This window comes from Pinus tabuliformis, chromosome 9, assembly GCF_031772625.1.
Source record: "Pinus tabuliformis cultivar Carrire ecotype Pingquan chromosome 9, CPIR1, whole genome shotgun sequence".
Lineage (NCBI taxonomy): Eukaryota > Viridiplantae > Streptophyta > Pinopsida > Pinales > Pinaceae > Pinus > Pinus tabuliformis.
The window spans coordinates 527887193-527914174 of record NC_142307.1 but is presented as its reverse complement, the minus strand read 5'-3'; the positions used below and the strand labels follow the sequence as shown (position 1 = coordinate 527914174).

General features: G+C 40.2%; 1 pseudogene across 3 annotated transcripts; it reads right to left on the bottom strand.

The window, feature by feature from the left end:
* Positions 1-141: 141 nt before the first annotated feature.
* On the bottom strand, positions 142-26982 carry LOC149149547 (putative pentatricopeptide repeat-containing protein At5g52630 pseudogene; annotated as a pseudogene). 3 transcript variants are annotated; one of them, XR_016262589.1, is made up of 4 exons: positions 24179-26982; positions 9813-9933; positions 8174-9630; positions 142-437 (listed from the first exon to the last, which is right to left on the bottom strand). The product of XR_016262589.1 is annotated as a putative pentatricopeptide repeat-containing protein At5g52630 pseudogene, transcript variant X1 (transcript). The 3 variants fall into 3 exon arrangements; XR_016262590.1 differs by lacking the exon at positions 142-437 and having other exon boundaries at positions 8274-9630; positions 9813-9942; XR_016262591.1 differs by lacking the exons at positions 8174-9630; positions 9813-9933.

Sequence of the window (26982 nt, the reverse complement as noted above, 5' to 3'; positions counted from 1 at the left end):
TGTAAATCAATTTCATAAAGAGGATAGAAAAAAAACTAACAGTATGCACACAGAATACCATTATCACTGAAATGAAAACAAACACAGAAATATAGGATGCACGCATTAAAACAAGGATTTTTGGATAAAACCCTCCTGGGATGAAAAAAATGACATTGCCAAACAAATCCATTGTTTTATTAAAGGGTAACAATGGGTACTCTCCCATGTACATCTATTTACTGTGACTGCATACAAAAGAGTCTCAAATCTCCTACCAAAAAGAGGCTGTGAATCCCCTCTATTTTTCTTTTTGCTAGAAGACAAATGGCCTCGTTTCTCTCTTCCCTGCATTTTTCCCTTGGCCTGGGAAATCTTTGGCCAATTGCTCATCCATTGGCTAGGCAGTTATGCAAATGTGGTGCCAACATTCCTCGTTGACTGGGCTTGTGCTGACTCTGCATTTGAAAATGGCCACATCAGACAATATCAAACGATTGCTGGCCTTTTCTATCTTCCTTTCTTCATCCTTTAAAGATCAAATATTATTGGTGGCTTAGTACCAATTCATTATTGCAATTCTATATCATTGTGCATTACTTTTTTTTTTGACAGAAACGGTTATGGTGTATTTATATTCATCTTGGCCTGAATGCTGAAAATCTGTTTACAATGAGGATGTCTAAATCCTGGTGCGTCTCACTGTTGAGAGTGAGAATGCTGCTGAAGCTTGAGGACTTCTTCCTTGATAGGGATTCTATAGATTCGATTTCCGAAATTTTTCCCCACTTGGAGATACAAACAAATTTATTTAAGATCAAGCAGTAAAACATGACGATAATCAGCTTATGGGATGGGTTCCCATGATTCTTCTCCGTCTTTCATCTTGACCCCGGCAGAGAGGAGGGCAGCTTTGTTGGCTTCAGTGTCCGCGTCTTTATTATGAATTCTCAGCACATGATAGTAATTCAACTTCTGAAAAGCGTTTTCCAAGCCCTTAATTCTGGATATCAGCCTAGCTAGCTTAAGATCCAAAGCTGGGGAATTGGAAACCATTGCGTTTATAATGATCTGGGAGTCACCTATAACAGTTGCTTCCTTTATGTTTAGCTCCTTAAGGATCTTGAGGCCTTGCAAGAGTGCCAAAGCCTCAGCTTGAATGCTGGTTGAGTGTCCAAGCCCCCAAGCATAGGAATGAATTTTTCCCCAATTGAATTTACAACAACACCTCCTGCACCAGCTCTGCCCGGATTGCCCTTAGCTGCCCCATCAAAAAAGAGAGAGTGCCTTGAGTGCAATTTGAGCCAGTCTTGAAAGTCTGCTTCCGATTTCCTTATTTGCCAGTCTTTAAGAGGAGGGACGATTCTAACTGCTGGTTGAAATTGTAAGTCAAGGAATGAACCCCAAGCGATATCCTGTTGGTTGAGGCTAGAATCATCTTTTATATCAGTCAAGCATTCCTTTAAATGACATTTGATCTTGACTTCTAAGGCCTTGTGATTCTGATTAGAATTTCTGAAGATTCTTCTGTTTCGTTCTAGCCATATCTGCCAACAAATAACCTTTGGAAGGATAGCCCATGCTGTTTTGATTATCTGGTTTTTAGGAGGGGGACCAGGATATTTGATTGCCCAATTAGAAAAAAGATCAGCAGTGGAACAAGGGAGCAGAAAATTGGGATCCAAGGTGTGAATAAGGGAGAACCAGATCTGCTTGGAGAAGTTGCATTCCAGAGTTAAATGGACTGTTGTCTCTGCATTTTCATTGCATAGCGAGCAAATGGAGGGACCGTAGAAACCTTTTTTCTGCAATATGTCAAACGTTAGGATTCTGCCATGACAAAGGAGCCAGGCAAAAAAATCGACTTTGGGCCATGACTGGAAACGCCAGACCCCCTGCCAAGGTGCTGGATTGGGGGGGATGTGTGGTCTCTCGTTCAGCTTGGCATATCCCATGGAGACAGTATAGCCTCTGGCATTCAGCCCCCAACCTTTCGCATCTCTTTTCCTCCTGTGCGTGGGCGCCAATCCATGAAGAAGGTCGAGCAGCGTGGACCATTCGTTGGTTAGATGGACCGGCACCTCAATTCTTTTCCATCCTGCCCAATCAGAATCGCTCCAAAGAGAGATGTCCCACAGCGAACACAGCCCCTCTCTATCCATCCAGCATCGCAGCGCTCTAATGGGGGCTCTGTCTTCAATCGGATCCATATGCATGATTTTATCAGTCCAGATGTTGATCTTTTTGCCATTTCCAGGGATCCAGTAGGTGTGTTCTTTGATTAGAGGAGCAGCTTTAGCATACAGCTTGAGGAAAGACGAGTTAGGCAAATGGATCACATTGTCTAAGCAACTAGAACGAGGACCTCGGAAGTATTTTTTCCAGAGGGCCAATTGGGCCCAGCCAGGTTTGGGCGCGATGATCCTCCAGATAATCTTAGCTGCCATAGCCACATTCTGCTGACAAAAGTTTTTGAAATTCAAACCACCCTCCCACAATGGCTTGGAGATGGTTTCCCAACTGATAAGGGGAATCTTGTTTTCGTTCTGTTTTCCTCCCTTCCAAAAGAACCTCCAAATGAACTCTTCCATTTTTTTTAATATGGATGCTGGAGCGAGCAGCCCGACAAATTGAAATAGAGGGAGGCTGGAAAGCACAGATTTGATTAGGACAGATTTGCCAGCAGAGTTGAGCCAGGAGTAACCCCAGGCTTGGATCCTTGACTTAAATTTTTCAAGCTGAGGGAGCCAGTCTTTGCTTGCAGGTCTTTTATGAACAACAGGAAGGCCCAAGTATTTGAAAGAAGTCCAAGAAGAGGAGGCTGCAAATCCCAAACATCTAGAAATAGCAGTGAGCAATCTGGGCGAAGTATTCCAGCTGAAGATGTGACATTTATTCTTGTTTACAACGCTGCCTGAGGCCTCACTGAATTCTTCCAGAACTGCTTTAAATTTAGAGGCAGAGGAAAGAGAGGCAGCACCCAAAAGCAGAGTGTCATCCGCAAATAAGGCGTGATTTATGTTTTTGACCCCTCTTGCAATACACAGTCCATTAATATCTTGATCTTGCATCTTTTTGTCTAGCAGGAAGCTGAGAACAGAGGCTTGAATGACAAATAGCATAGGGGAAAGGGGACACCCCTGCCTAAGCCCTCTCGTAGCTTTGAAAAAATCCGTGGCTCTTCCATTTACAAGAGGAGCAATCCATGGCTCCGAGATGCATGCCCGGATCCAGTTAATGAAATTTGTTCCAAAACCAAACCTGCTCATGACTTTTAAAAGAAAACTATGATTTACTCGATCAAAGGCATTTGCTAAATCAAGTTTAATCACCATACCTTGTTCTTTTCGAAGAAGACTTGAATGAATTGCCTCTTGTACAAGGGTGAAGTTGTCCACGATCTGCCTTCCTTGGATGAAGCCTCCTTGATTCTCCGGTATTATTTTGGGAAGAATGTGCTTCAGTCTATTTGCAATTACTTTGGTGATTAGTTTGTACCCAGTATTGCATAAGGAAATCGGACGGAATCTGCTGAAGTTGCTGGCGCCTTTTTCCTTGGGTATGAGGGCTAAGAAAGCAGAATTTGTGCTGCCACCTATTTTCTGTGTATTTTGTGACTTTTGAACCATTTTGAGCAGGTCCTTTTCAACAATCGGCCAGCAAACTTGGAGAAACCTGGCAGAGAAGCCATCCAGCCCAGGGGCCTTATCCGGATCCATATCAAAAAGGGCCTTTTTAACTTCGTCTTTAGTGACTTTGGCCTCCAAGATCTCATTCATACGTGGAGAAATTGCAGAAGGAATAGTGTCTAACAGATCTGGGGATTGATGCTGATCCTTTTCTTCACTGTACAGGTTTAGAAAATGAGAGTAGGCTGCTTTCTTGATGTCTGCAAACTCCTTGTAAGTGTCGTTATCCTCCTTAATCTCAGAGATAGTGTTGAAGCATTTTCTGGCCTGGGCTTGTTTATGGAAAAAAGCAGTGTTCCTGTCCCCTGCTTTGAGCCAGAGATTTCGAGATTTTAATCTCCAGTATTCTTCTTCAGCTAAGCAGGCCTTATGATAGCACTGTTGCAGATGGGCCTCTTGATCCAACAGTTCCTCTGTGACTATAGCATTCTCCATATGCGTTTGATGAGTGGCAAGAGAGACTTTAATAGTTTTCCTTTCTATATCAGGTTTGGACAGGGTTTTAGCCCATCGTTTTAGTGCTCCTTTTACCCTTCTAAGCTTTTCTTCCCAGATATAGAAAGGAGATCCTTTGACAGGTTGACTCCAACATTCCTTGACTATTTGCATGAAGTCTGGCTCCTTGACCCAGAGGGGACTGAATCTAAAGGGAATAGGACCCAGATCAAGATGGGCTAGAAGATCTAGCTTTATGGGCTTATGGTCCGAGATACTGCTAGCAAGGATGTGCATTCTGGGCTCTAAACCTAGTAACAAATAGGAGCTTTGAATGAAAAATCTGTCTAATCTGGCAGCAATATGACCAGGGCCTATTCTTTTGTTAGTCCAAGAGTACTTACCGGAAGAAGGCTTGATATCCAGCAAGTCCCAATCCTGCATAAGATCCTCCGCCCATTCCCTTGCCGAATCTCGAACTGCACTACCTCCCCTTTTTTCAGACGAGTGAAGGGTGAGATTAAGGTCTCTAGCAATTATAATATTTTCCGGGTTCATTAAGTTTGCTTGATGTCTTATCGAATCCCAACAAACCTTTTTTTCCCCCACATTGACTGGAGAGTAAACGTTGAAGAGGCAGAGTGTTTCTTTAGTATCCAAATTCTACATTTTCAGCAGCAACCAGTGAGTATTGCTAGCCTCACTGATGACTGCAAATTTATTAGCGTTCCATAGAGTGCCAATCCCTCCCGAGGCGCCCCTGGCAGAGACTGCTCTTGCTTCACTTTTAAACCAAAGTTTCTTGCTTGCTTGCAGGAAGGCTATGTCTTCCAACTTAGTCTCCTGGACGAGAAGTATGTCTGGAGTTTTTGTTCTTATTAGGCTTCTCATGGCTTCTTCCTTGACTTTACTCCCCATACCTCTGCAATTCCAGGAGATGACCTTCATTATTTATGTTTCTGGTGGGCTCCCTTGGAGCCTTGGGGCTGGTTTTTCAATATCCTAGGCTTTGAGGCTAGCAGTTTTTCCAGAGTTGGCTGGCTGCCTTGTAGTTTATCTTTGTACGTCTCCTGCTCTCTTTTTTCCCTGTCAGTTTTACGGCCTCTCGTAGATCTTCTTACCGAGGTTTGGGACTCTCCTATTTCTCCTTCCTCCTCTGACTCGTCCGTGTCCTGCTCTTCTTCATTATCTTCTAAGTTCTTACCTTTGGGGTTTTCAGCGCTTGTACCTTTAAGGGAGGCTGAAGATGTACCTTTGCTTGGAGAGACTGGTTTTTGGTTCTCGATCTCCTGAGTAGCTTCTGTCTCCTTTTGGATCTCTGCCTCCTGGGTTTCCTCTGGTTGCGAGCTGAGAGGATCGAACTTATTTTCTGAAGTTGGTTTAGGCGGGATCTGTTGAGGTCCTTTGCCATTAGGGCCTCCCGGCTTCTGTGTCTTGGGAGGTTTGGGGCGCTTGACTTGATTCCATCCATCCTCCTTCCCCTGCACAGCCTCATTGTTGGTTGGGCAGCCTCTGGCGAAGTGGCCATAAACGTGGCATTTCCGACATTTGAAGGGCAACTGCTCATAATCCAGTTTCTGCAAGTGCATCCAGCTTCCTACATTTATTTTGATGGCCTCAGGAAGCCCTACCTCCAGATCTACTTCTACACAGATCCTGGCACAGTCATATTGGTCCTTATTGTTCGCTCGATCTATAAATTTCCCCAGGGCATTTCCAATGTGCATCAGTGAGTCCCAATTCCAACAATGGACTGGGAGATTTGGGAGTCTAACCCACACCGGTACTGCTTTGGGCACATCTACTGCCGGATCGAAATCCGGGGTCCATTTATTCAGATACAAACCCTGAGGACCCATGAAGTAGGGGTCGTTTTGGAAGATCAGATCTTTGTCATCCTTTGAAGTGAATTCGAAGAGGAAGTATCCTCTCCCCAGAAAGTAAGAAGTAACACTTTCTTTGATCAACGGCGCCCAATTTCTGTTGACCCAGCTCTCAGTGGTTTTTGGAGACGGCCATAGCCCAGTAAACTGGTCGATGAGAGCCCGTTCAGCCAAAGACAAAGCAACTTGGATCAGGGTTTCAGGAGGGAGAGAGATCACAGGGATATCATCCAGCTTTTTAACAAATTTCGTGACTTCAGAATTCTTCTTCTTTGGAAGCCCTGCTAGAAGCCGATTGAAGGCCGCCTGGGGAGTGCCCAGTACCTCCATGGCCGCAAGCCCTAGGGGATGGGCCTGTCAAAAAACAGTGCAGTCCTCCATTAACCAGCTCGCCTGCAGGATGAAAAAGAGCCCCAGGCGGATCCGCCCGCAGGGAACAGGGCGGCTGAGAGCGGGTGTGCTCGCTGTCAATCGAACGTGCAAGATGCGGTCTCAAAGGTTTGCAGCGGGAGCCGAGATGCAGAGCAGCCCACTTATTGTTATTGTTAGTATTATATCATTGTGCATTATTACTTGCCACCTTACATCTAAATAATTTAGAATTGCATTAAGTTATTTTCAACTAGACTAATAACTCCCCTTGCAAAAAGATATTTGCGCACAAAATAGCAAAACATTGTATTCTAATAAAGAGAATTCATTAGTTGTAGAAGAAAATCAACAACTGAACCAATAAATTGAAACATGACTATTGAATGTTTACTACATATCCTAAATAGTAGCATACTGAAGTTAGGCTGCTTCCAGACCACAAATTGTGAACCACATCTTATGCGCGGTACTAGTGATAAAACTAGCATTTGAATAGTCAATCCGTCACACATTACAAATATAAAAATATGCAGTTTGTCTATATCTGGGTTAATATTGTACTCAGTTAGCAGAACCTCCTGTCTAAAATGTATCTCTTCCTGCCACCCTTCCTCCAGTGTTGCCTGCATATCCAACTTTGATACTGTTGATGGGTATTGAAATGCCAAAAGAAACTGCAGTATACTTAACATTTCCATTGAAAATTTTTCACAAAAACAACATTAATTGTAACCAGATCAAATTGGATAGGGGCAACTAACCATCATGCATAATAGGTCCTTGTTAAATATCATATTGCAACACGCACACACAAATACAAATCATGTTGGGAACTACAATTAGCTAACAGGCATAAAATGAATCGCAACCCTCCAAAACTTCACATGTTGGTATAGAAAGGGAATCTGGTTTGTGAAACAATCAACAAACTTGACATGGATGTCTTGGGCAACACATGGTATTTAATTTCAATCTCCTCACAGATTTGATTCATCTCCAACACAAACTCAGATCTTCAACTCAATTTCCCAACCACGTTCTGATGGTTCATTGTGTTGCATGTGCAATGCCCTTTTAAGCTTTCACCTTGTTCATGTTTTCTATCTTTATTCAAAGCCACATTGTGCTTTCCGTAGCAGTGTTGTGACTTCCTTTTCAAGTAGCTACAAAGACTTGCTTAAAAAGATTTTAGTGATTTTCTACAAAATTAAAGTACCTTCCATATAATGCATGTGCCTTTTAGAAGGCTAAAATAGCAGTGAATGCAAAAAACATGAACTGCATCTATTTACTCTGAATCAATTTGGCATCTGGAAATAAAATACCAAGAATTCATATGGCAAAGAAATGAAAAATTATATTAGTTATCAATTTTTTTGACAAATAACAAATGACTCAGATCCACACCTTGCTAATAAATTTGTAAGAGTATAATTCTGATTAACACTTGGTAAAAGATCTCAGTCCATTCTTTTAAGAAAAAGTTTCATTAATTTCATGGAATAGAACCTTTTTCTGATTAGTTTGACACTTCATTTCAAGATTGTACTATCCCTAGGAATATTTTACTCTTAGGGTGCAGTTCTCTTTTGAGCTAGGGTTTCCAATAACATGACTGACTTGTATTTCATAACAGTAGCACAGTACTCATCAATTTATAGATAGTAAACGATGTATTTATTGAATGTACAAGGGACATACATAAGAACTTCAACAACAGTTAATTCCACATGCACACTGCAAATCAAAGTTTATCCCACGCAAATAAATAATTTACAAGTTCATCAATCAATACAACAGGGTTATTCAGCTTACAATTGCAACCTTATTCCTCACTGCTCTAATAATGCAGACCTATGCTACCTTCAGCACACTTACAGTCCTTCATTGCCCTTCAGAAAAGACCCCTTCTGCCTTAAGAACCACCTACAGCCCTTTGCTGTCCTTCAGAGGACCTCCGCTGCCTCAAGACCCTCACTATCACAGAAAAGAGGGTTCCAACCCTACACTGCCTCAGTTGAAGGCTTCCAAGATATGATGCTGCTCCAAAAAACCCTAGACATGGCCCACATCCACAAGATGAGCCCACGCTGCCAGCATAATGAGGAAGACCTTGCTGCTACAGAGATACAGCCTCAGAGACCCACACTGCCTTAGGTAGTAAGTTTTGCTGCCCCAGATGACTTCGTTTGCCATAGAGAACTCACTTTCCTGTGGGCTGCTGTCACAGACCTGAGTTTCAGCCCTCAATTACCCTCACTGTTCAGGGAATCTCCTCTGCATGCCTTGAATTAGGTTTTAATTTTCTGCTGGCAGACTCCCGCATGCCCTTTATTGGCCTTAACAGGCTTGCACTGCCACAAAGAGTTGCCTGCAGCCATAAGGTTTCCGTTCACCTAAAACTGTCTCAAACAGACCTTGGTGCTCCAGTATTGCTCCTCAGATCAATCACTCCACAGATATCCTTCCTTGCTTGCGAAAGTTAGATGAAGGATGCCTGAGGAAAATTATGCCAAACAGAGGGATTGGCTAGGGTGGAATCTTTCACCACAAAACCCAATCATAAAGAAAGGGATCTTAAAACCTTCAACAAGCTCAGCTCACAAACAGAAATATCCACAAACTATGATGAGAAAAATGATTCTCCTCTCTCTTATTTATAGATTCCCTTTGGGGACTCTTCTCCTAATTTTAATTTTAGAGGCTAACAAGTTTTCCTCCACTTTGCCCCAATTTTGGCTTCTTTCACAAGTACTCCTACAAATACCCCAATTTACCCAATGTTACCCCAATAAATTGAATAATGGGTTTTCCCCTTTATAATTGACTATAGCCTATGGGGTTGGATAGGCTACTTCATCCTCCATTGGGCAATTAATCAGAAGATGACATTACAAAAATCAACCACATATTCACCAAATCTGAATCAATCATTTTTTGAATGTTGATCCCAATATGTTAAAACTTCCCTTTGATCTGGTATTAATCTTGGAATCCAACAGAGACATTCCAGTTATATAGGAGGGCTATGAATCAGTATATCTATCCCTATCCAAAGATATGATGGGTTTTGATATCCTCTCCTTTGTCCACCAACCTTTTAAAGTGATGTAGAAACATCCACAATGAACTGCAAGTCATCATCCTTATCTGAACTACAGTAAAATTTGCCAATGTGCTTTTCAGCTAATGCCAAGTTTGAATGGTATATTTCCTCACTATCATACCATGGGCAAACTCTTGTCAGAATGTTCGTTTTCTCAACAATCAACCTGTAACAAAACGTAGTACGCAATAGCAGCAACTAAATCAGACAAAATGAGCTTTCATATGTAGTAGATATGTATGTCTCTTGATCCGCAAAAATGCAGCAGCATGATCATAAATAGTAAATGATTGCAATAAACAAAATTGTGACATTCCCTCGGGTAAACAAAAACAAAAAAAAACCAACCTTTCTGCATTCTCAGTGAATACTGTCAACAACACACCCATCACCAAAATCAAAGGGATGCTTAATGAACACAAATGCAATTGCTTCAAAGACCACTTTGCAGGTATTCTTGAATATGAGCCTGCCAATACTGACCAAGATGATATCAGTTCGATAAGCTAGGTATTGAAAATCCCCAAAAAAGAAGATTGACCATATTTATGCTCTTACAATGACATGCATTTATAATTGAATGCAGCTGATTGATAGTGGTTTTAGTGTTGCTGAAAGCATGGGCCTGTGAGTTCATTTCTAGCTAAACATTTACCTAAATTCAAATCCAAAACATGTTTCAACATGGTTGCCGGGTCCAAAACAATTGCTCGAAATTCTCCAATCAGAACTCTGTCTGTTACTTACAGACTCCCAAACATTGACATTATAGCAATGCCAAAGTTCTAATTTAAAAACAGTTTGCTAGTTTATATATTTAATCTAGTGGAAAACACACCATTGACCCCATACAAAATACTATTTTCAGTCATATATAAAGGGAAAAAAACACTGAAGTTAAAATAAAGCCTTTCCTGTTATGCCATGCCTGTGAACATTAACTCATGACAATGCCTAGAAGATTAAAAACCCCTGAACTCTCCAAAGAGGCAATAGTAGTCATATTTGTTGTGGATCCCTTCCAAAAAAAACCTAGGTGCTAGTAAAGCTGAAGACATTGTATGCATGCATATAGTGTTAATCCATTAAGATCAATACAACAAAAGATCACTGCCTTGCCATGAAATTTTTATCTGAAACGAACCCACAGAGATATCTAACAATAGAGCAATAAAGAATGGGAAGTGTTGGACACCTAATCCTAAGTGGGTTAGTGTGGAAGTCGAATGGACAAAAGCAGTCCAAGAGACCTTGGGATCTGAAACCCAAGAGTCACATAATGTACTATAAATGTAAATCTCTTGTTAATAAAAAAATGCACTCTCATGCTTATCTTTCATATCTTTCCTATTCTATGTTTTCCATGTCTGTCAGAGCAGGCGAATTCTGGCCCTGCTCATATTTGAGCCACTTGTTTTGTGGTCTCTATGTATATGTCATTTGTGCAGACCTTCCAGTTCTGCCCATTACCTATAAAGCTCCATTAATTCATTGTTTGTCAGAAATCTGCTGACTCTGGCTATTTTTAGCCTCTCTGTCTGACCCTGGAAATCATACCTGCGCTCTCTCTCTTCTGCGTTACTTGCGCCCTCTGTCCTTTAAATTATGCCTGCGCTCTTTACTGTTTATAAACGTTCTGTAAAAGAAGCGCTGTCCTGACAATTTAAATTTCTTTAGCTGTCGCTGTCACTGTCATCTGACTGTTCGCAGAATACGCAGAACCGTTGCATCAACGTCAAACGAATCTTGCCCGGCAACGATGGTTCAAACATGGAGCGTTACAACAATGGCGATGGCCCTGGGCATCAGGAAATGCAGGGATTTAGCGGATTTTCTTATAACAGAGACTATTTTTTCGCTGCGGAAAGGAAAGAAATATTAATACACAGCCAGAACGGGAAGGAATAGAGGTCATGTCACAGCTGATATAGCAAAGCCTGGGACACCAGCTTATATTGTTAAGGCTTTTTTAACTGTCATTGAATCCTTTGGTTTTGAGACAGACCTTAGGTACCATACACAGGGGCAAGCATTTTGCCTATCTGTATTTGACCATTGGTCTATAGTGCCAGGAGATCCACTGGACAAGTCTGTTGTTTTGCGACCATTAGAGCCTGCACCTGTTCAGCATCTTGCACGTGAGTTCATGGTGAAAACCAGGCGCAGAAAGGGTATGAGTGAGGATGTGAGTATCAACAAATTTTTCGATGATCCTATGTTACTTGAGATGGCAAGGCAAGACGCCGATTTCCAGCAGATCTTGTAGGTTACTCTGCTGCAGAACTTGGGCAGAGTCTCTGTATTGGTAAACACATCCACTGTAGATCATCCATAATACTGATAAACTGCTGCTTTGATCATCTGTGATGAAGTCTGTGTGCGCAGTTGGATATTTAGTTGATATTTCAGTGTCTACTTGTGTATGAAGTGTCTACTTGTTGTCCACCTCCATCTACGTCCGGCGATGAAATTATAAACATTCTTGCTACTGGAAGCATTGAAACAATAGCCTGCAACGTACCCTCTGTTCTCTGCCATATTATCTGCAAGATTTTGTCCAAACCAGCCCTTACAGTGGATGTTCAACATAGCTGCAAAGGTTTTGAATGGTTCTGTTGTGCGTTGAAGACCACCTGTAGCACGATTTTCTCTCTCCCTTAGTGAGTCGAGTCACTCCCTTTTATTTGCTAGGCAAGCGGCCACTATACGAACGAGCTTCCTGTGGAACAAAGGCATCGAATCTTTCATCTCCGCTGAAAGTCGTGGTTAACGGTGTGCTGGAGGATGGTATATTGGCTCATATATAAGAAGACTGTGCGTTGCATGACTCTGCATACGTATATTTGTTTTGTAAGTTGGTTTTTGTGTTGAAGCCATTATATGCGTTGGTAAATAGCGTTGAATGCCATATTAAATTCCTTGCCATATTATGTTGAATTTTGGATAAGTGCATTGAGTTTTTGGAACTGGAATCAAAACTTTGGGTCAACTTTCAGCAGAATCCACGTTGAAACTTTTTGCGGCCTAAAGTCTGGGCTCAAGCATCAAAGAACCAAAGTTTGTCTTACATCCTCACGGTCTTTATTTCTGCGAATTTTTAAGGTATAAGAAAGAACCTACATGAAGGGCATTATCACTATATATGTAAGGGTAGATCATTAGTCTATTTCCGGATTGATATAAGGCTGAGATCTTGTGTAATTGCGGCCTAGAAAAGAGAGCCGACCTTAAATGATCTGTGCAATCCAAGAATTTAGTCCAGCATATACTTGAGGCATTCGTATTGTCTACCCTCTGCGGCACATCTCATACGAAGCACACTGATATGTTTTCTCATTCGTATCATTTTCATCAATACCTGCTGAGGTGCGCTTTTGTAAGCCAAGTTCATTAATATCTCCACACGAATTACTCAGCAAGTGTAAAGTTCCACCCGCTGTTACCTTATATGAAGTACAGGAATCAACAGAGATGTCAGGACGGAAACTCTGCCCGGAGTTGAACAGTGGCATAGATGCATCAGAATATGCATAGGCTATTCTCCATCTTCATGAGGGTTGCAACACAAACTTCAGTGATGTATTGATCTGTTTGGAGTTATTAGTTCATCAGTCTCTAATAATCTCTTGAGCAAATCTTCACTGAAATATTAGCTGTTCATCTGCTTCCAATCTCTGTTATTATTTGAGTTGATATATCAGAGGTATATGTAATCCATTCCTGTAGTTGAAGTTCAAATTTCAAAGAAGGAAGAAGTCATTTAACTGTGCATCCATACAAAGCGTATCTTGGTATACCTGAGCATTTTAAGGGTGTAACATATCTATTGTATCTGTGTTGGAAGGACTTTGAGTCTCTCATTCTTGCTGGACACAAATCTGTTAGTGATTGGCTAAATTCTTAGCTGGAATTAGTTGAGTGCCTTTTTCAAACTGATATTCTTAATTTTTTGAAATCTTCAATAGCTGGGGTTTGTCTAGACTTGCTGAGTGTTCATTTCTTTGTTGAGACAATGGCTAGATTTGATGATGTATTAGAGTTACTGAATACACTAATACACTCCACTATTGGTGGGAAGGTAAATGTTAGCAAAGACACTCTTTGTGACATTCAGACCTGCCTGCATGATGCACAAGAAAAGATCGACTTTTTGCAGCTTGAATCACAGCTACAGCAAGAAGAGCTACACCATTCTGAACCTGTTTCTGTTCAAAACATTGAGACAACCACGCAGCATGTTAATAATGTTACTGTTCATTCAAATAAAGCAGCAGTTGTACATGCAGATGCAGAAACTCAGTCTACACTTCCCAAGCCCATCATTAGACCTTGGGAACAGCTTGTCCACAACAAGCACAGAACTGGTCTTGGATATGACAAGGACTTGTCCTTTCATATTCCAGACTATGCCAAGCCCATTCAATTTCAGAGTGCTGGATTCATTGATGACAGTTCACCTGCTTCTCATGACAGTTCACCTCCAGCTGTTTCAGATTCTGCCCCTCTTCCACAGCAACAACAACAACAATAACAGATTGAGAAATGCCAACACTGTGATCGAGTTGGCCATTTGAAAGATCACTGTTTTGATCTTCATCCATGTAAGCACTGTCATAAAACCAGCCATTCTTCACACAGATGCTTCAGAAACAAACGTCCTGCAAGAACAAAGATTCATCTTGGATGGATCGCTTCTTGGCAATGGGCATCAACAGCCAAGAAGATATTCCAAACACATGTCAGAACTTGTTCCAGAATATTGAACAGTCTTGCAGTTGAGTTTTCTCCATCTTCTCACCTTGTATCTGACAGGGGGGGAAATGATGGTCATCTACAAGCCTCAAAGTCACATCAAGCGAGCCTGAGCCACAACCTGCCACACCAGTTTCAGAGTTGTAGCCAGAGACAAAGATGCCTGAACATGCCTTCAGTTGGCAATCTGGGACACTTCCTCTAGCAGAAGACTCCAGCTTCTTGCCAGTTTTGGAAGAGTTCCAGGAATCGCAGAGTTGTTGGTCATCCTTAAACCATCACAGATTAAGAACACTTCCTCTAGCAGAAGACTCCAGCTTCTTGCCAGTTTTGGAAGAGTTCCAGGAATTGCATTAAGCATTCCAGAGTTGTTGGTCATCCTTAAACCATCACAGGTGAGACCTCCCTTTTATGGTTGAAGGTTTCCCTCTTCAAAACAATAGGATCACTTCCTCTAGCAGAAAACTTCAGTTTCTTGCCAATTTTGGAAGAGTTCCGGGAACTGCACTAAGCGTTCCAGTGTTGGTGGTCATCCTTAAACCACTGCCCTTTATACCAACATTACATAGAGCACATTCAGCCTAGTGCTGCCATGCATTTTTTGCACATTTTGTATTACAGCTCTCTTCTTAGACTCATACATAACCCTTCGGATTAAGGGGGGGAATGTTGGACACCTAATCCTAAGTGGGTTAATGTGGAAGTCGAATGGACAAAAGCAGTCCAAGAGACCTTGGGATCTGAAACCCAAGAGTCACATAATGTACTATAAATTTAAATCTCTTGTTAATAAAAAAATGCACTCTCATGTTTATCTTTCATATCTTTCCTATTCTATGTTTTCCATGTCTGTTTAACAGGAAGAAAATTAAAGAAACCTTACAATATGCTCTAAGCGATAAAATAAGGTCATAAAACACAGGCAAACCCCACATGACGAATTTTAGCATGTCGAATTTCACATAGGCAACTGACCAGCTCAAGGGAGAATTTCACTACCCACACCACATTTCTCAAAATTTTCTGGAGGGTGAGCTGCATCACTACATTTCAAGATATTTTGCAAAGACGAACTGCATATTTGCATTTCTTGAATTTTCAGGAAGGCAAACGACATTACCTGCACTAAATTTACCAAATTTTGTGGGGTGAATGTGAACTTCAAATGCAAAGGGTCGAATTTTCCTGGGCGAATGTGGCCTTGAAGTGCAAAGGATGGAAATTTTAGGTGTGAATGTGGACTTTAAGTGCAGAGGGTTGAAGGGAAAATATTCAAGTAGATTAAAAATGCGTTTGGTGAAAAGATGAAAAATTTATAGTTTTTATATAATTTTTGGGCTAAATTTCGAAAAGCATTACATTATAAAATTTCTTCCACTTAAAGTTTTAGTATTGCAAATTTCACTCAAGGATGAAATTTCACCCCTAAAATTTTCTATGGTTTGGGCACCGCATAAACATTCAGGAGACAGCCTAGGTCAGACAAACAAATTCTCATAAGAAAATCTACTAAACTGATAAAACCTTTCCGTCTTTCATCTCTGAGTGGGAACAAGGTGAGTCTTGAAAGGATTACGAGCTAAGTCACCTGACATGGGGATTCGGGATTCATAGGATACGGGGATTCGAGTGTCGGATTTGGACACGTTGACCACCCGGAACAGGGCACGTAGGATTCATTATATATTATTTTATTAAAAATATATATATATATATATATATATTAAAAATTAGATATTTCTTACACAAATTCTCATTAATGATACAAATTCATTGATTTCAAACATAGATCTTCATCTAGATGTTAGTTTTACTGTTTACAAAGTAAGTTAGTAACATTATAGCATGCATAGTACATACAAAATTCAAATACATGTCACATAAATCATGATTCATAAATGAAAGACAACTTACAAGATAGTAAGATAAAGACACTGACAACTGTAGTTTTCTCATTAAGTCATCAAATCAAAATGTGTTACATAGGTAGTGCAATGCCAATGGCAAATAGAAATAGAAAATAATAATTACATACAACTATATTTATGAGAGGGCGTACTGTACATTCATATCTCTGTGCACTGTAATATTTATATGTTTAAACCTGTAGAGACTACAGTAACATATGATGTTCTGCCCAGCAAGAGATTAATTTCCAGAATTGCACACAGGGTGAACTATTCGTACTTCACATGGTATCATTTGTATTATTTGGGTTTCAAATAGGTGTTCAAGAACAGTTAATAAAATAGCTGGGTATATATACATCTATGCTCTTGCAGCCCAGGATTAGACATAGTAATTACAATCAGCCACTCAATGACTGTGATGCATTCTTGTGGCAAGTGTAGCTAAAGTTAATTCATGATTATGATCACCATTATTTCAGCAGTGTAGACTCAACATGTAGGATTTCACACAAGTGTATACTTATTTAATAACGATCTAGGCTACGAAATGTAGCATTCCTTTTAACACACAGGAATCTATTGATGCAAGCATCATAAACTTGAATAGTGTCCATAACCACCCTTAATGCTGAGATTAATTAGACTCGAGAGTCCATGCATATAGAGTACTGCAATTTTCACTTCTTGGGATTCGAATCCCAAAATGGGACACGTTGTGTCCTAACGGGACACTACCAGGATTCGATTGTGTCCCATTTTGGGATTCAAATCTCCAATGAATCGTGTCCGGTTCGTGGGATTCGGACACGTCACCTAGTTTGAGCGAATCCGGTTTCATAGATTACAAGGGTTCTAAATTCTAACAAAGCAATAATGATTCTATATGTGCTGTTTGTTGTCATGACCTCTCTAAATAGAGATACTATAATTCTACATTAGACAAGCCATAAATAGTTCTCATTCGATCCAATTTGAAAGACCTTTGTCTGGCAATTATAAGAATGTCTTTACATGAGAAAATGGCTTAGGACCTGCACTGCTGTCAACCTATACACTTTCTAGATACGATTTTCTCTCTCTCAATGTTCTGGCGATGACACCTTGCAAGTTGCTATTGAGAGGGATCTAAACTTTCACAGAATTATTCAACAGCAAAGGAGAAGATAAATCAGACAGAATGTACGGCTTGCTTTCCCTAATCCAGAGATCTTCAAAAAGTCCATATATAATTATTCCTTCAACGTGTGTCCTGTCAGTCTAAGGTTCAATTCTTTTCTGTCACCACCTGAGAAGAATGGTGCCATGTCTCCATCATGACTCATGAAACATTTATTGGAAGCTTCCAGGAACCCCATGCCAAATCAGTTTCCAACCACCAATATCAAGGTAATAGCTAAAGTCTTTAGCTTCATTATCATCTCCCGTGAAAAATCACAAAAGAAATATATATATATATATACATACACAGGGGCCATGTCGAATTGAAATGTTTCAAAATGTAGACAAATGTATTCCCCAAAACAATTGAGTACCTACAAATGAAACATTATGACGAACAATGAATACATTCAGAACATATAAAGCAAAGATTAAAAACAACAAGAGAAGATTGCACTCAAGCTATATGAAAGGACTCACAGTTGGCATCCAAGTAGCATTCTCAACCTCAAGTGGATTTCGCTTTATATGTAAACGGTTTAAGGTGAAACTATCATGCATAGAAACTTTTAGATCATCTTTCAAATGAGCCATCAAAAAGGGATGATCTCCAACTAGCTTGCATTCAGAGCTAGAATAGGGGCAGTTTATGGCGTAAATGTAGACTAAGATTCGTGCCTTAATTTACTGTAGTAAGGAAATATATCGTGACAGCCATAGCTTTGATACTTGCAAGCAATTTTTTAGATGCTGCCTCCTTTTCAAAAGCCAAATACATAATATTACCAAGGTTGACCTGCAGGTTAGAAACTAGTAACTTGCGCTGGATTTACATCCAGAACATAGTGTATGAGCATATTTGGGCAGTGCATAAACATTCAGGAGAAAGCCTGGGTCAGACAAAGATTCTCATGAGAAAATTCACTAAACTGATAAAACCATTCCATCATTCATCTCTGAATGGGAACAAGATGGGTCTTGGAAGGATTATGAGGATTTTAACAAAATAATAACGATTCTCTGTGCCATTTGTTGTCATGGCCTCTCTAAATAGAGATGTTATAATTCTACATCAGGCAATCTATAAATAATGGTCATTCAATTCAATTCAAGTACCATTTTTTGGCAATTATAAGAATGTCTTTACATGAAAAAATGGCATAGGACCTGCACTGTTGTCAACCTATACACTTTTTAGCTATGTTGCAGGAAATGTTGTCCAGGGTCAGTTTCCGGCCGGAAACAAGGAAACTCGTACTGTACGACCTGGAAACTCGTTTCCGGCCGTACTAGCACGTTTCACGCTAGGGAAACGTGGCCAGTATGGCCGGAAACAATTTTCCAGACCATACGGCGGAGTTTCCACTTAACAATTGCCGTTTTCTTTTATTTTTTATTTTTTCGCTTTTAATTTTTTATTGGCCAACTAAAATATCTTCTGGATGCTTCTAGATGCCTCTCTCAAGTTATAAAAAAGACTCTCGCCTCATTCTCTCATCACACAATTGAGCAAGTCATTTCTCTTGGAGATGGCCGATTTTAGCAAAGGAGAAAATAGGAAGAGAGCAGTGGTTTCAGCTAGGGCGTTTTCAACAGTGAGCAAAAGAGATTTCAGCAACAAGCGAAAGAGATTTCCAGCTACGGCCTTCTTGGCTTTTGGCTCAGCTACAGCCATATTTCTCTTATCTTTTCTAGCATTTTGGGGTAGCTTCAGATACAAAAAATTAATTTGGTTTGGAAGCATTCATTTTCTTAGTTTTTTCCTACTATTTCTTCAATTTTTCGAGGGTTTATGCCTCCAAATATATGAAAAACGTTTTTCTTTACAGTTTTTTTTTTTTTTTTTTGCAGCAATGGCTTCCAACCAAGATGCAGCTGCAAGTTCAAACCCCGGGTCCAACCCAAGGGCTGAATATTATCCTCTTTGGAGGCATGTTCAAAAGCTTCAAAAATGTGGAGGTGGTGGTTCATGGGAATGGCGATGTAATATTTGCAGTAATTCGTACAAGGGCTCCTACCCAATAGTGAAGGCACATCTTTTGCATGGAGGAGAACAGGGGATTGCAGGTTGCACAAAAACAGCAGACCCATTGGCAAGGAGGGTATATCAAAGACAGCAAAATGAGGTGGATGGAATTAAGAAAAGGCATGATGAGCTTAGTCAAGCTACTCCTCAAGCTCCATCTAACATTGAGCAAAGGATTGTAGTTGAAGCAAGGAAGAGGAGAGCCAATGCCACTCAACAACATGAACAACCAGCATCCAAAAATACCAGAGGGGCATCCCCTTCAGTTCAGGATAGCAGAATTGCTAAATTGGTGAATATGTAAGCGAGAGAAGACACTGATTCCAGAGTGGCTAGGTGTATCTATGCATATGGTAACCCATTCAATGTTGTTCGCTCTCCTCACTGGAAAGATATGATAAGGGCAATTAACAAAGCTCCTCAAGGGTACAAGGGGCCCAACTATGAGAAAGTCAGAACCCAGCTTCTCAAAAATGAGAAGGAGCTTGTGGAGGATATCTTATCCTGAATTCGTTCTTCCGGGTGTAGCTTTGGGGTTACCATAATCTCAGAGGGATGGATAGATACAAGGCACAGACCATTGATAAATATCATTGCCACTTCCCCGAAAGGAGCAATGTTTATAAAGGCGGAAGACTGCTCAGGAGAGGTAAAAGATGCATAGTTCATTGTTGATGTTATTATAAAATCTACTGAACAAAAAGGGCCTAACAGGGTGGTGCAAGTTATCACAGATGCACCAATTTGCAAGCTGAAGGTTTAATTATTGAGGGGCATGACCACATCTTTTGGACACCCTGCATTGTCCATAATATGACTCTGCTCTTAGAGGAGATCGACAACAAAGTTCCATGGATAAAGGAAATCACAGGGGAAGCAAGGGAGAATGTTAAATTCATCACCAACCACCACCAATCTCAGGCAATATTTCGAGAGTACTCCAAGTTGGAGTTGTTAAAAGTTGTTGAGACAATATATGCCTCCAACTTCCTGATGTTGTGCCACCTTGTTGAGGTTAAGCGTGCATTAGTTTCTATGGTGGTGGATCAACTTTGGGTTGAGTGGAGACAAGCAGATTCAGAGCGGGGATATATAGTGCATAGAATGTGCCTTGATGAGAATTGGTGGAGCAAGATAGATTTCTTGCTAAAGTTCACAAACCCTGCATTTGAGCTTCTTTGGAATTCTGAGACTGACCAACCTTTCTTAGGAGAGGTATATGATGGCATGGATTCCATGGTTGAGAAAACTATGGAAATCATTTCACAAGAGTCTCCACAACTTTTGTTTGTTGATGATCATTTTGTTGATTTAGTCAAGAAAATCATTGTTGATAGGTGGAACAAGTTCAAAACTCCATTGCACACTGTAGCACATGCCTTGAACCCCAAATTTTATGTTGAGGAGCTTACTGTTCAAAGCAATGGGAAGAGGAAGGCACCCCATAAGGATAGAGAGGTGGCTAATGGGGTGAAATAAGCTCTTATGAAAATATTTCCATCTCATCTACACGGGGAGGTAAAGGAAGAATTTGTTAGTTTTGTTGCAGGATTAGATGATTATGCAGATATATTAGCTTTGGAGGAGAGAAGCACCATGAATCCAGCTAGGTGGTGGATTTGTCATGGAGCAAATGGTGTACATATGCAAAACCTTGCCATTCATGTTCTTTCACAAGTGGCAAGTTCTTCATCAGCAGAAAGGAATTGGAGCACCTATGGTTTTATTCATTTTGTGAAGCGCAATAGGTTGGGCTCATAAAAGGCAGAGGATCTTGTTTATGTGCACTCCAACCTTTGCCTTGCATCTCGTAGGGGTCTAGAATACAACAATGGTCGTTCTAAAGAATGGGATGTCGATCCAAAAAGTCCTGATTTGGATCTCTCTCTTGCTGCCCTGAATATTGAGATCCATCTTGGAAGTGGAATTGGCCCATCATTTTCTTCAGCACCACCATCCACTGTTAAGCATGCTTCTGCTTCTAATTTTTATGAGGATTATGATGATGAGGATTAGTCTTTTGTCTTTATAATTCTTGCAGCCTCATAGTCTTTATTGTACTTGCAGCCTCATATATGTAATAAAGGTTGATTTTGAGATTTAGATATATAATAAAGGTTGATTAAGTTACCAGAAAACAGATACGGGTACGGGGTTTGAAACGGATACGGCAAATTTTCAAAAAATCTGGATACGATACGGCAAGAAACGGCACATAATATATATATATATATATATATATATATATATATATATATATATTTTAAAAATAAAAAAATTCATATTACCATTCATATTTCAGAATCTAGATTATCAATATCATCTATGATCTATCATGATTCATCATCAATTCAAGTTTCAAACAATATTTCTTGCATTTCAGTTTGACAACAACCAAACAGGGATTTCATCTGACAAGCAAAATATGCTTCAAAATCGTTGAAAAAGTTCAAAATGGAAGTCGTAATCACATCAAAACACAATGTAGGTTTTTCACACATAACCTAGGTCCTACATATATCGAAAACACCTCATAGGTTGGTATTATACTTGAGAAGAATAATAAGTTAACATGTGAAAATTTTGCATGAAGATAGGATAGGATTAAATAGCTATTTTTCTAACATTGTGGAGTCTGGACATATATTAGGATGAGAATGGCACTAAAAGTCTAAAGTTAAAACTACTAGTTGTAAATGTTTCTTAATTGACAGCAAAGCAATAACATTAATTAGGGATCACTACATGGCTTTCACACTTCAGCAAATAAACCATTGGTTCTATGAAATTCTGTTAGTTGATCTTGACAAAGGAATTATGATATTATCTGATGATTATGATGGTCTGAGACTTGAGTGTTCACTTACATTGTTTGACAACAATGATATACCACAGAATTGGCAATATTATTATTCAGAGCATTTGGTCATTTTGTGAGGACGTTTGATGGATTATAGCCAGTTACAGCCTACGATATTTGCAGACCTCTCCTTCATAGACAGCTGAACAATCATGTAAATCTGGAACTCTCACAACAGTTTATGGTGATGACATTTCAATGTGGTCTAATATTTCATTGAGCATTTGTTGCAACAATTCATCTCTCACCTTGTCATTAAATGAAACAAGACGATGGAAACAAATCTAAACAGCTTTGAACTTTGAAGTCGAAGGAATGTGGTTACACCGTTACGGTTACGTTACATAGATATTATGTCACCAAAGTAAAGCTATAGAAGTAACATAGATATTAAGTAGTGACTTCAACAGCAGTAAGTAATCTCACGTGATATGAAGTAACAGCAGTAAGTAATCTCCCGTGAACAAAAACTGAAGTCTGAAAGCCTAACAGTGATCCAACGAACTCGGCGGCGGCAGCACTCAGCAGCGGCAGCAAACTCGGCGGGGCAGCACTCAATGGCGGCAGCGAACTCGGCTCTTGTTATTTAGGGTTTAGGGTAGAATGAATCATATGACATAAACGGGTGCTCGTAAAGTTAAAAAGTAAGTTACCACTTCAAAACCTAAAACGCTAAATCCATAAAATCTGTTCCCGACGGCGCCCAAGTTATCAGGGACGAAACGTTTTGATTTTTTTTAAAAACGTTTTACGATTTTCTGAAACGTTTTTCGATTTGTTAAATACGTATCAAAAAATGCTGAAACGTATCGTTTTTTTAAACGGGAGGGTTTTCCCATGAAAACGCCTGAAAAACGGCTTAAAAAATCCGAAACGTTTTGGAATCAACAAAAACGTATTTAAGCCGTTTTTTTGCCGTTTCTGGGGTGAAAACGTATCAGAAACGGAAAACGGCGTTTTGGCCCTTCAGGGAGCCGTTTCCGGTAACTTAGGTTGATTTTGGATATTCCGATATTGCTATTTTTATTATGTGATCATTCATGAGTAAATGTCATGTAAATTTACTCATAATGTTTAAACTCTAAATGTAATAAATTATAATGTATCATGTATGCTTTATGATTGCACATAACATTTCTTAAATGCCCTATATATATATATATATCGCATTTCCCCGTTTCCAAAATTGTCACGTTTCGTACCCGTGCCCATTTCGGAAACTCATACCCATTTCCCCATTTTGTGCAACTTAGCTTTTTAGATATTATTTTCTCTCTCTCAATGATCTAGCAATGACATCTTGCCATTGAGAGAATCTGAACCTTTACAGTGTTAATCAGTAGCAAAGTAGAAGATAAATGAAATAGGTGATATCACTTGCTAATAATAAAACTGAATTAGCATATAGAGAATTATCAGGAATCCTTGAAGATGCAGAGTGTGAAGATCTGTTGTTAATAGTAATGTATCATTCAGTGTGGATGTTCATGGATCCAAGTCCAAAGATGGGGAAAATGAGATTAATACTTCAGATAATTCCTCTCTTATATAAATGGGGTTGAAGGCATCTATTGCTGATCTGAGGAAGGAGTCCAGGGGGTTTGGTGATGTTTGTTCTTGGCATTTTCTTTGCAGTGGATGGGTTGGTGTCAGGTCAAGAACTGCACACCTCCATGTAAAGCACATACCAATCAAGGCTTCTCTGGTTGTAAATTGTATGATGCAGGACACGGCTGTGGATAAGGTTGTTGAAGCTAGGATTGGCCTTGTCAATCCTCATCAGCCTGTTGATTTTTATAATTCTACGCATTCATATTTGGCCGAAGTGAGTGGCACATGAGTGAAAGCAGGCATTATTCATGTAAGTCCTTTAATATAAACACCAGATTTATTTTAAATAAGGTAGAAGATTTTAAAACGATTCAGGTCTGTCATTTTTTAGAGCCTACAGGATTTATTTAACACTATAAAGAATTATAAAAAAAAAGAAAAAAAATTATCCCAGTACCTTGCCAGCTAGCTATTGCTAGGAAGAGATTGCCAGTCTTCCTCATCAGCTGCAGCTCGGCAACGGTGTTCTTCATTTCTGACTCGATTGCCAGTCTTCCTCATCAGTTGCAGCTTAGTGATGGTGTTCTTCCTTTGTGACTTGATTGCCAGTCCTCATCAACTGCAACTCAGCCTATGGTGTTCATCTTTTTTGACTTTGTTAGGATTTCCAGCTTTTTCAATGGCAGAGATCAGAGTAGGAAAAGGTAATGAGATAATGTTACTATCCTCTTTCCACGGAAACAAATGCCAGATAAGTAGACGGATGAACTCATGCTAAACAACTGCACCATAAGTTTCACCCCCATAAAAGCAGATAAAACACAGAAATAGCTAGCTTATACCAGTGTGCGCATAGCAGACACTTCCATTCTTCACATTTTCAACTTTGTCCCCACGCGTACTAAAAAAGTGCTCTCTCCTCTCATGGTTATTGCAATATGAATATAAAACACATACCGTGCGTGTTAAAGACAAGACAAAAGACTTAAAACCTTGTGTTCTGTGCTAAATTGCTCAGCATCACCAATAATCCCTACAGGAACATACCCCATCCTTGAAATGATGAAAGCGGTTGGAATCCCGCACGATGATTTCTCGCGCAACAATCTTGGATATAAACTTTGTTGCCATGTGACAATCTCCACAAACACGCAGGTTCTTCATGATCCGAATGGGCACTGTTGGAGGCGTACTAATGAGACCAAATGCAATGGCCAGCTTCTCACTGTGATAGCAAAGAACTCGCTCTTTTTGCTCTTCATCCACATCGTGCAACACAAAGTTTGTGTCAGGTAAATACCCCGCATCTCTCATCTGTGTCTCTAATTTCTCCAATGTTTCATAAATCTGTTCTGTTTGTGGGTGTGATCTGTCTTCAATAACAAAAGCATGTACCCTATTCTTCACCTCAATCCAGCTACATCCCGGCTTTTTTTTCACTCCCAGGTCCCTGATCAGTTTTCTCAACTTTGCTGCTTCCTCCCACTGACCCGCTGCAGCATATATGCTAGAAAGCTGTACATATGTCGCAGCATTTTGTGGTTCCAACTCAAATAAACATTCTGCGGCATGTTTTCCCAGCTCCACATTTCCATGGATTCTACAGGCAGCAAGTAATGCCCTCCATATGCTAACGTCAGGTTCATAAGGCATATTGTTGATGATTTTCTTAGCCTCATCTAAGAGCCCAGCACGGCCAAGGAGATCAATCATGCAAGCATAGTGATCTGGTCTAGGGGTAATATTATAGTGTCGGCTCATGGAATCAAAGTAACGAAGGCCTGCATCCACAAGGCCCGAATGGCTGCAAGCAGCGAGAACACATATAAAGGTAATGTGGTTTGGTTTTATCCCTTCCAGTAACATTTGTTCAAATAATCGGAGGGCTTCTGTTCCCTGACCATTTTGGGCATATCCTGCAATCATTAGAGTCCAAGAGACCACATCCCGCTCATCCATTTCCCCAAACAATTGATGTGCCATCTCTATGCTACCACATTTGGCATACATATCGATAAGAGCACTTGCTACATAGATATTTGACTCAAATCCACTTTTGATAATCTGAGCATGGACCTGCCTCCCATGTTCCAGAGCCACTATATTAGCACAAGCACTTAAAACATTCCCGAATGTGAATTGATTGGGTTTCACATCCTCCAACCGCATTTGGAAAAACAATTTCAGAGCCTCCTCCACATGCATATTCTTAGCATATCCTCCAATTAATGCAGTCCATGAAACAACATTTCGTTCAGGCATGCTGTCAAACAGCTTTCGTCCATCTGCTATGCTCCCAGACTTGGCATACATATCAAGAAGGGAACTGCTCACAAAGACGTTTAGCTCGGACCCGCCTCTAATAACATGAACATGAACCTGCCTACCCAGCTCCAAAGCAAGCATCGCGGTGCACGCACTCAGAATGCTAGCAAACGTGAAGTGGGATGGCGTTGCACCAGCCCGCTGCGATTCCCGAAAGAGCTTAAGGGCTTCCTCACTATCCCCAGTCGATGCATAACCGGAGATCAGTGCATTCCATGAAACCCCGTCTCGTTCAGGCATTTTGTCAAACATTTCGCGCGCATCTTCCATAAATCCGAACTTAACATAACCTGCAATAATAGTATTCCAAGAGAACATATTTCGCTTAGGCATTTTATCAAACACTTGGCGTGCATCCTTCAAACAACCACACTTGGCATACATGTCCATTACACGATTATTCAAAAAGACGTCTGCATTAAGCCCATAAATAATTATGTGATCATGTACCTGCTTGCCTTTTGTCAGGGATTTAATATTAATGCAACCCTGTAACAGACTTGCACATATATCTGAATCTGTGGGAATGCCTTGTTGGTTCATCAAATACAGCATATTTACAGCTTCCTTCAACTGATTCCGCATACAAAAACCATCCAGCGCCTTCTTTAATCTTCCCTCCTCCTTATATAACGCGCCTGCGGGTTCAGGAAAGCTGGTGTTTGGATCTCCAACCCATAGCATTGTTTTATGAGCACTGGTACCATAACTACTGATGGTTTTAATGCTTTTTTGCCCTTTCCCAAATAACAATTTCATCTTATTGTCAGCAAATTTTGACAAACGCATATTTCTACAAAGGTCTAGTTTATTTCAGCTGCATGTTGGTCTAGTTTATAGTTCTGAATTGGACAGAAAACCGTCCTCCCTCTGTGCTCTGCAACCTTCATTGTAACAAATCGCTTGGAATGTAACTTCCAAATGCGGTTGTTTACG